Here is an 8,857-nt window from a genome sequence, read left to right as displayed (position 1 = left end):
ATCCATCTTGTTTGGGACTTTCTGTGTTTCTTAGACTTGCATGTCTTGTTCCTTCACTGGATATGGGAAGTCTTCTTTCATTATTTTTTCAAATAGATTTCTAGTTTCTTGCTGTTTCTGTTTTCCTTCTGGCACCCCTCTGGTGCAAATGTTGGAATGCTTTAAGTTGTCCCGGAGACTGCTTACAGTATCCTCAATTTTTTGGATTCTTTTTTCTTCTTGTTCTGATACACACACACACACACACACACACACATATATGTATATATGTACAAAATTTTACATATAAATATATATTTAAATATTTATAAATATTTAAATATATATTTATACATTTAATTATACATATAATTTATATATTAATATATATTATTATATATTATATAATATAATAAATTATATATATTATATATATATATATATATAAAATTTTGCTTCCTTGTGTTCCAAATCAGTTTTTGATTCTTGGCTTCATCCACTCTACTGTTGTTTTCCTGTAAATTGTTCTTTACTTCAATGAGTGTATCCTTCATTTCTGACTGGGTCTTTTTTATGCTGTTGAGGTCCTCACTAAATTCCTTGAGCATCCTTATAAACAGTGTTTTGAACTCTGCACCTGATAGATTGCTTATTTCCATTTTGTTTAGTTCTTTTCCTGAAGTTTTAATCTGTTCTCTCATTTGGGCCATGTTTTCTTTGTCTTCTCATTTTGGCAGCTTCTCTGTATTTGTTTCTATGTATTAGATAGAGCTGCTATGACTCCCTGTCTTGGTAGTGTGGCCTAATGTAGTAGGTGTCCTGAAGGATCCATTGGCACAGCCTCTTCTATCACCCAATCTGAGTACTTGAGGTGCACCTCTTTGTGATCTGAGTACACCTTCCTCTTGTAGTTGAGTCTTGATTACTGTTGACAGGTCAATGGGAGGGATTTAGCCAGGCCATTCAGCTGCTAGGACTGACTGTGATCACTGACCACCAACCTCTACCCTCTGTGGAGGAGTAGCTGTGTGGGGGCAGGGTGGTGACATTCCAATGTTGTCCACTGGGTGTGCAGGCTCTGGGGTTCCTGGGAGGTGCAGGCCAAGGTCAGCACCTACCTTTGTTTTGTCCACAGCCACTCTGCCTGAGCTAGAAAGCAATCTGAGATGGCTGTTACTTGTCCTGGTCATGGACATTCTCAGGCCAAACCAAGCTGTGAACCTAGGCTGGCTACTGGTAGTACCAGGCCTAGGGACACTTAGCAAGGGGTACAGGAACTGAGGGTTTGCTCAAGCTTGTTGTCCTTGTTTGAGAGAATTTAGGAAGTTGTGAAGCATGAGCTAAGATCAGTCATTCATATGGAAAAGCCACTGTTAACAGCTTAGGAGGGCCTGTAAGTTGGGTAAGGTGGAGGCTTAGGGACCTCCAGGGCAAGTCAAACTGTTAGTCAGGCTGATGGAATCTCAGTTATGGCACAACCTGCCGGCTCTGTGGCACTGTGAGGGGAAGGTTCAGAAAAGAAACAGTGGACTCTGCCCACCTTCTGTCTGGACGAAAGCTGTCCCCCAGCTCTTTCCTTGATGCCAGACACTTCAGGTCCTCCCTGTATGCCACTGGTGCCTTCAAGCTGCTACCCTGGTGCTGGAGCTCAGAGGGAATAATTCTGAGTCAGTCTATGTGCAGGTTCTTTAAGAGAAACTGCTTAGGATTCCAGAAGTTTCTTCCCCCAACTCAATCCCCACTGGTTTTTGAGGCCAGAAGTTATGGGAACTTATCTTCCTGGCACTGGAACCCTGGACTGGGGGGTCCAGTGTGGAGCAGGGACTCCTCACTTACAAGACATCCCTCCTGAATTTATATACACAACAACATGTATGTGGAACCAGCCCATTCCATGGATGGATGTGATTTCTTTTATTCCTTAGTTGTTGGACTTCCATTCAACTCGATATCTGACAGTTCTGAGTGATGGTTGTTCTTTAGTTTGGTTGTAGTTTTCATCACCATAAAGCATTTAAAAAGACTTTTTATAGAGGCAGGTATATCAACCTTTTTTAAATAGCTTTTAGGTTTCCAATCTTGGTTAAGAAAGCCTCTTCTACCCTTACTGTAAATGCTTCATTTCCTAAATTTTCTTGCAGGATTTTGATTTTATTATTTTTATATTTAGGTCTTTAATCAATTTGAATTTCTTTTTATATGATATAAAATATTGATCTGGGTTTATATTCTTTGATATGTACATATGGCAGATGCCTAAGGTTTTTAATTCACACAGATAATTTTTTCTCTTACCTAAGATGCATGGATGACCAAATTTCTTGTCTTTTTTCTGGTGCAGAGTGCAGAAATTTCTAGTCCACCTCTCGCAGGCATGGTTTATTGATTTATGCCCGGGTGTGGTTCTGGGGCCCCATCCTCAGTGACCACCAAACCTCAGGGCTGCCTCAGCTCCCTCTTACTGCTCTGCTTTTGATTTCTCTTTTTCTTCTTGGCCCCTGGTCATCTCTCATTCTTTCTTTTCAGCTGGATTATGAAATACTACAATTAAAAAAAAACAAACAATTACATCCAACTCTATGTGTTTGCAGTAGAAAGGAAGGCCTGTCTGCATCACCTTGGTATATTATGTTGCTGAAAGAGATCCCTAATAATGGGTATTGTGTTTGAATATTAAAAAACAAAGGCAGCACTTCTGGGCCCCACTTGAAATGCGCCCACTTTTGCATAACTCCCAAAGTTCTCTACAGTTGCCACCTTCAGGTGCTGTTTCAGCACTGCCAATTCCCATTAAATCTCAGATTTTGTTCCAAATACATTAGCCAATTGTCTGCCCATGGGAATCACAATCTTCTGGGTAGTAGTTTTTGAAACTGTAACAAAAGTAGTTGGTTCAAATTCTTAAGTACTGTTATTAAACCTATGAGGCATGCTTTGAGTGACCTTAATGCGTGTGAAAAAGATTAGATTGCAAAACTTGGGGAAAGAGTCCCATAAAAGTGTATGGTGCCTTATGCTTTTAAAATTTCTTTTGTAACTGTTTTTTTGCTGTTAGTTCTTTTGTTTGTTGTTATTTCTTTATGTTTTTGCTTGTGTATGTGAAGAAAGCGACTCCTGGAAAAAAATTGCTTAGGCAACGGATAAGAGTCAAGGAATAGCTTAGCATTTTCCTAGGAGAGAAAAATATTTTCTGTGCCATAAAGATAATCCTAGGAAAGCTTAGATAATATAGAAATTGGGTAAAATGTCAAGGTGTGACTATAAGATTAAGCTACTTTGGGGGGCATGCTATGGAAATAAACTTCATTATTTTTGTACTTTTTAGTCATAAGAAGTTTATGCTGTCAGCTATTTGTGGAGAAGTACCTGTTTCTAAATGATAGTTCAGACCTCTGGAAATCTTTCACACATTGAAAAACCTGACTTCAAAAAGTCTGCTTCCTTTGTTTTTTCTCTTTATTGATATTTAAATTTACTTTTAACCTGTTTTATCAAAAGGAATGCTGTTTTTGGTAGCAGAGGGTCAAGTGATTCAGACCAATTCTCTTGCTAAAAATAAAGCTAAAGCAATGCTGGATGAAATATAAAATTCAGTTTAAAATCATCAAAGAATTAATTAGATTGTAAGAAATTGCTGGTCAAGTCTGGGAGAAGACAAAAATCAAGAGAATGAACCTAGTATTTGGAGCTACTCTTGTCCTGGGGAACATTTACAGATCTTGAAAGGAGAACTGAAATATCGAGCTGCACTTTTAAAAACCTCTTGAGGCTAGGGAGAAAAAGCTGTGGTCCAGAGCCTGCCAAGGTCAGGGGCCTGGAGCACACCCCAACTTGGGATTGAAACCCTGAAAAAAATGCCCCTTAAGAGCAAAATTGGACTCGAACTAACTGAGCCCTCATGTGAACTGCAGCCTCCCTTCAGTACATTTGAAAGGCCTAGGAAATCTAAAACCTTAACATTAGAACAGGGTTAGTCTGGATTGTTGATAGTGTCCCCATGATTATGGTATAAGCAACAAAAGTCTACTCTGGAGCAAGATATGTCATCCTGGTCCTCTGATTACTAGTGCAAGTAGTTTTTCAAATACAAATATACAGCAATAGCATACAATAAAAAATTAGCATGGAAATATTTTTTAAGCTAATAAAATGTGTGCGTGTTTATCAGTCCAAAAGCCTGCATCTTATTTGACTGTAAAATGTCAAATACTTTACAGACTCATTCCTTTCAAGTCAGGAACAAGACAAGGATGCTTGTTACCTCTACAATTATTTCACATTGCGTTGTAATGTTCGCTAAGACAATTAAACAAGAGAAAACAATTAGACTCATAAGAACTGGAAAGAAAGAGGCAAACTTTGTAGATGATATAATTGTATATCTGGAAAAACTGAAAGAATCAATGGAAAAGTGCTACAAATCATAAGATAATAAAGTAGCAGGTCATAAAATTATTGTACTGAAACTGTTAGTTTTCATATACATAAACTATAAGCAGTTTGAAGATATAATGAAGGTAAATTTGGTACAATAACAAATTTAAATACCTAGACATAGAACTAATAAGAAATATGCAAAAATAAAAGAAAAACTGTAAAACACTCCTGAAAGATATAAAAATAGCTTTGAACAGATTGAAAAAATAACATATTCTCGAGTAGGAAAACTCACCATTATAAAAATGCTATTTCTCCCAAAATGAGTATAACTTTAATACAATCTTAATAAAAATTTTCTCAAAAATTTTCCCAGAACTAGACAAATTAATTATAAAGTTTATATGAAAGGATAAAAAGCCAGCATAGTCAGGAAATATTTGGAAATAATATTTAATGCATGGTTAATCTTATTAGAATATAGTAAAGCTCGGCATCTTGGGACACTCACAGTTTTCAGTGCCCCACCCACCTTCTTTCAAGATGTCTGCTGTTGACAAAATTCTGTGCAAGCTCAACTTGGAGGGTGATCACTTTACACTCCCAAATGAGAATGGGCCAGTCAGAGCCTATACCAACTTTGATGCTGACCAGGATGCTTTGCACCTTGAAATGACCATCAAGACCAAAGGTGTGGATGTTGCCACTGTCAACATTTAGACCAATCACAGCAATGAACAGAGACAAGATATTGCCTTTGCCTACCAGAAATGGTCCAAAAAGGAAGTAGCATCAGCATTGAAGTCAGCCTTGTCTGGCCACCTGGAGAGGGTGATTTTGGGCCTATTGAAAACACCTGCTCAGTATGATGCTTCTGAGCAGAAGGCCTTCATGAAGGAGCTGGGGGCTAATGAGCCCTCTCACTGAGATGATCTGCTCGAGGACCAACCAGGAGTTGCAGTAAATTAACAGATTTTACAGGAGAATGTACAAGACTTATCTAGAGAAGGACTTTATTTCTGACACACCTGGTGACTTCTGCAAGCTGGCGAATGACCTCGCAAAGGTAGAACAGCAGAAGATAGTTCTGTCATTGATTATAAACTGACTGACCAAGATGACCAGGATCTCTATGATGCTGGAGTGAAGAGGAAAGGAACTGATGTTCCCAAGTGGATCAGCATCATGAACGAGTGGGGCGTGTGTCACGGACAGAAAGTATTTGAAAGATACAAGAGCTAGAGCCCTTGCGACATGTTGGAGAGCACCAAGAAAGAAATCAAGGGAGACCTTTAAAATGCTTTCCTGAACCTGGCCCAAGGTGTCCAGAACAAGCCCCTGTATTTTGCTGACTGACTGCATGGCTCCATGAAGGGCAATGGGACACGTGGTAAGGTCTTGATCGGAATCATAATCTTCTGCAGTGAAGTGGACATGTTGAAAAGCGGGTCTGAATTCAAGAAAAAGTATGGCAAGTCTCTGTACTGCTACATCCAGCAAGACACCCCGGGTGACCACCAGGAAGCGCTGTGTGGTGGGGACAACTGAGGCCCAAGGCAGCTTGAACATCCAGGAGTGGTGCTTCTGTGCTTTCAGCTAATGATTCTAGAAAATCATCTTGTGACTATTAGCCCCCGTGCCCATCCCTGTGAAGAAAATGATAGCATTCCTCCTGCCCCGAATTTATTTCCATTGCCTAAGCATTGCCTGGCTTTCCCATCTAGTTTCTCCTTTTAACCAAAGAAATGAGCATTCCAGGGAGTTGGAAGTGAAATCTATGATATGAGACACTGCTTCTTGTGTACCTTATTGTAAACAGATGAATAAACTGAATTTTTACTTTAGAAAACATAAAGAATATAGTAAAACATTTAAAATCCTCTCAATTAAAGCACTGACATCCTGGCTAAGGAAAAGGCTTATAAACCAGTGGGTCAGAATAGATCCCCAGAGATATAACTAAGGAAAATTTAGCATATGACAACAGAGGCATTGAAACCAGAGGGAACATTAACTTTAAATGATGTTGGGCCAAATAGATAGCTATAAAGAAAAAGAAAACTTTTTTTCCTCACAATGTATTAGAGAGCTAAATGAAAATAAAACAAAAACAGAAAAACATATAACTACTAGAAGAAAACATGGGTAAATATTTTTATAACCCAAGAGTAGACATTTCATAAGAAAAATCAGAAGATAATTACAAATTGGGAAAAATTTTGCAACTTATGAGTATATCAGAAAGTGTTAATATGCTTAATACACAAAGATTTCCTAAAAATCGAGAAGAAAAAGATCTACAATCTGATCTTTAAAATTAACAAAGTTATGAATACAAAATTCCCAGAAAAATTATGCTAATAGTTTTCGGTCACAATAAGAGAAGTGCATGTTAAAATTACTGAGATACTGGCTGTCTGTGTAACAGATTAAAAAAAAAAGATCTCCAAAGTTTGACAGTGCAAATTTTGGCAAGAGATTGTGTGAAAACAGGCACTTTTATATACTGCAGGTGGGGACACAAAATGGCATAATTTCTATGAAGTGAAATTGGCAATATCTAGCAAACTTAGATGTGTACTCACTCTTTAACCCAGCAATCATATTTCCAGGATTCTATATCAAATATTCAACAGCAAATATGTAAAGACATTTGCAGAAGTCTTATTGTGGCCTTGTTTTTGTAGCAAAGGCTAGAAACAGCACAGATGTTTCTTAGTAGAGAATTGATTAAATTATAGTATATCTGAAAAGTGAAGTACTATGCAGTTGTAAAAAAAAAACAACAAAGAGGCAACTCCCATTTCCAGATATGATAAAGTAATGAGCTGAAAACTGCTGCTTCTACTGAAAACAACTGAAAAAGATGGATACAATTAAAATGGATGTATTTTCAATTTTCAGAGAGCTGTTGAGACAGCCTGCAGTTGAAGGATCAAGGTACCAGAGGGTGAGGATTCTCAATGAAGTGAGGCCAATGTTCTGAAAGTTGCTTTTCTCCTTTTGGAATGTGGTAATTTTTGGCCTTGAGAAAGGTACTGAGAAGCTTGGGAGAGGATAGTTACTAGGAGGCAGAGAAGCAGCCCAGCTGTCAGCAGTCTCATAGGTCTGAAGCTGTAAAACTTGGAGTGTGGGGTTTCCAAATCAGCCATAATTCAAGAAGCCAAGGTTCCAGAAAAAAAAGGAAGGTACAGAGAAGCTAGCCTGACATTTGATGTTTTCTCTTTGAAGTCCTTGGTAATTCTTAGTCATGTAACATGAAAGACTAAGGAAACAAGCTAGAAAGCACAGTGGAATATTTGGCAGTCTCATGTTGTGGCAATCAGGAACTGACTAGACAGCAGCTCTTTAATGTCCTAGGCTTTTAGTTGGGACCCTTAAGAAGGGGTTCATTAGGATAGATCGTGCCTTACTGTACCTCAATCTTGAGTCATCTTAGTCCCTGACTGGGTTGTGATAAATCGTCCCTACTTTAGCTGTCTGCCAGACCATAAAGTGAACCATCTCTGGAGGAAATTATCTTCATCCAGAGCCTCTACTCTCTTTCAATCCAAAATTATTAGTATCCAAGAAAGGAGGCCAATAGAAAAAACACAATAGAAATATACTTACTGTGTCTCAGATTACTGCAGTTATCACACAGAGATTTTAAAATAATAGTAATTAATGTAATCAAGAAAATAAATAAGAATACTTTTACTAGAGAACTGAAATCTATATTTTTTATAAAAATCAAATAGAAACTCTAGATCTGAAAAATATAGTAATCAAAATTAGAACTCAATAAATTGAGTTTAATATCAAGTTGAACAAAGCTGCCGACAGGACTGGTGAACTGGAGATAGGGCAGTAGAAAACATCTTGGCTGGAATACAAAAAAAAAAAAAAAAAGAAAGAAAGAAAAACAAAGAAAATAGTGTGAGAGATATGAGACATGGTCTATCCCATAAAACATTCTAACATGTGATTGGAGTTCAAGAAGGGAAGAAAAGAATGTGGCAGAAGCAATATTTGAAGAGGTAATAAATAAGAATTTTCCAAAAGGGGTAACAAATTTGAGTCACAGAATAAAATGTTATTAAGAAACCTAAGTAGGATAAAGACAACAAAAACTACACATAGGCACATCATAATGAAATTACTAAAAAATCAAAGACAAAGAGAAAATTATAAAAGCAGGTAGAGAAAGAAGATACATTACTTTCAAAGATGCAGCAATAAGACTGAAAGCTAAGTTCTCAGTAGAAATTATGGAAATAAAATGGAATAACACTTTTAAATGACTGAAAGGCAATAACAGTCTAGAATTCTATACCTGGTGAAAATATCCTTCTAAAATGAAGGCTAAATAAAGATATATCCCGAAAAACAAAAACTGAGTGTATATATCACATATGTCACCAGTAGACTTATATGAGAAGAAATATTAAATGGAGTCTTCAACATATGTATCACAATTGCAGTGGTGGTTAAAAATTTATACATGCATTAAGATTCATGA

The 8,857-nt window shown here is 37.3% G+C and overlaps 1 pseudogene; it reads left to right on the top strand.

Annotated features, from left to right (window-relative positions):
* The first annotated feature begins 4,896 nt into the window (after positions 1-4,896).
* LOC129085667 (annexin A2-like) lies at positions 4,897-5,904 on the top strand (annotated as a pseudogene).
* The last annotated feature ends 2,953 nt before the right edge of the window (positions 5,905-8,857 follow it).

Source organism: Pteronotus mesoamericanus, unplaced genomic scaffold (assembly GCF_021234165.1).
Source record: "Pteronotus mesoamericanus isolate MK-2021 breed Mesoamerican mustached bat unplaced genomic scaffold, CSHL_Meso_final scaffold_31, whole genome shotgun sequence".
Classification (NCBI taxonomy): Eukaryota; Metazoa; Chordata; class Mammalia; order Chiroptera; family Mormoopidae; genus Pteronotus; species Pteronotus mesoamericanus.
The sequence above is the reverse complement of the archived record's forward strand: the minus strand, read 5'-3'. Positions and strand labels throughout refer to the sequence as shown.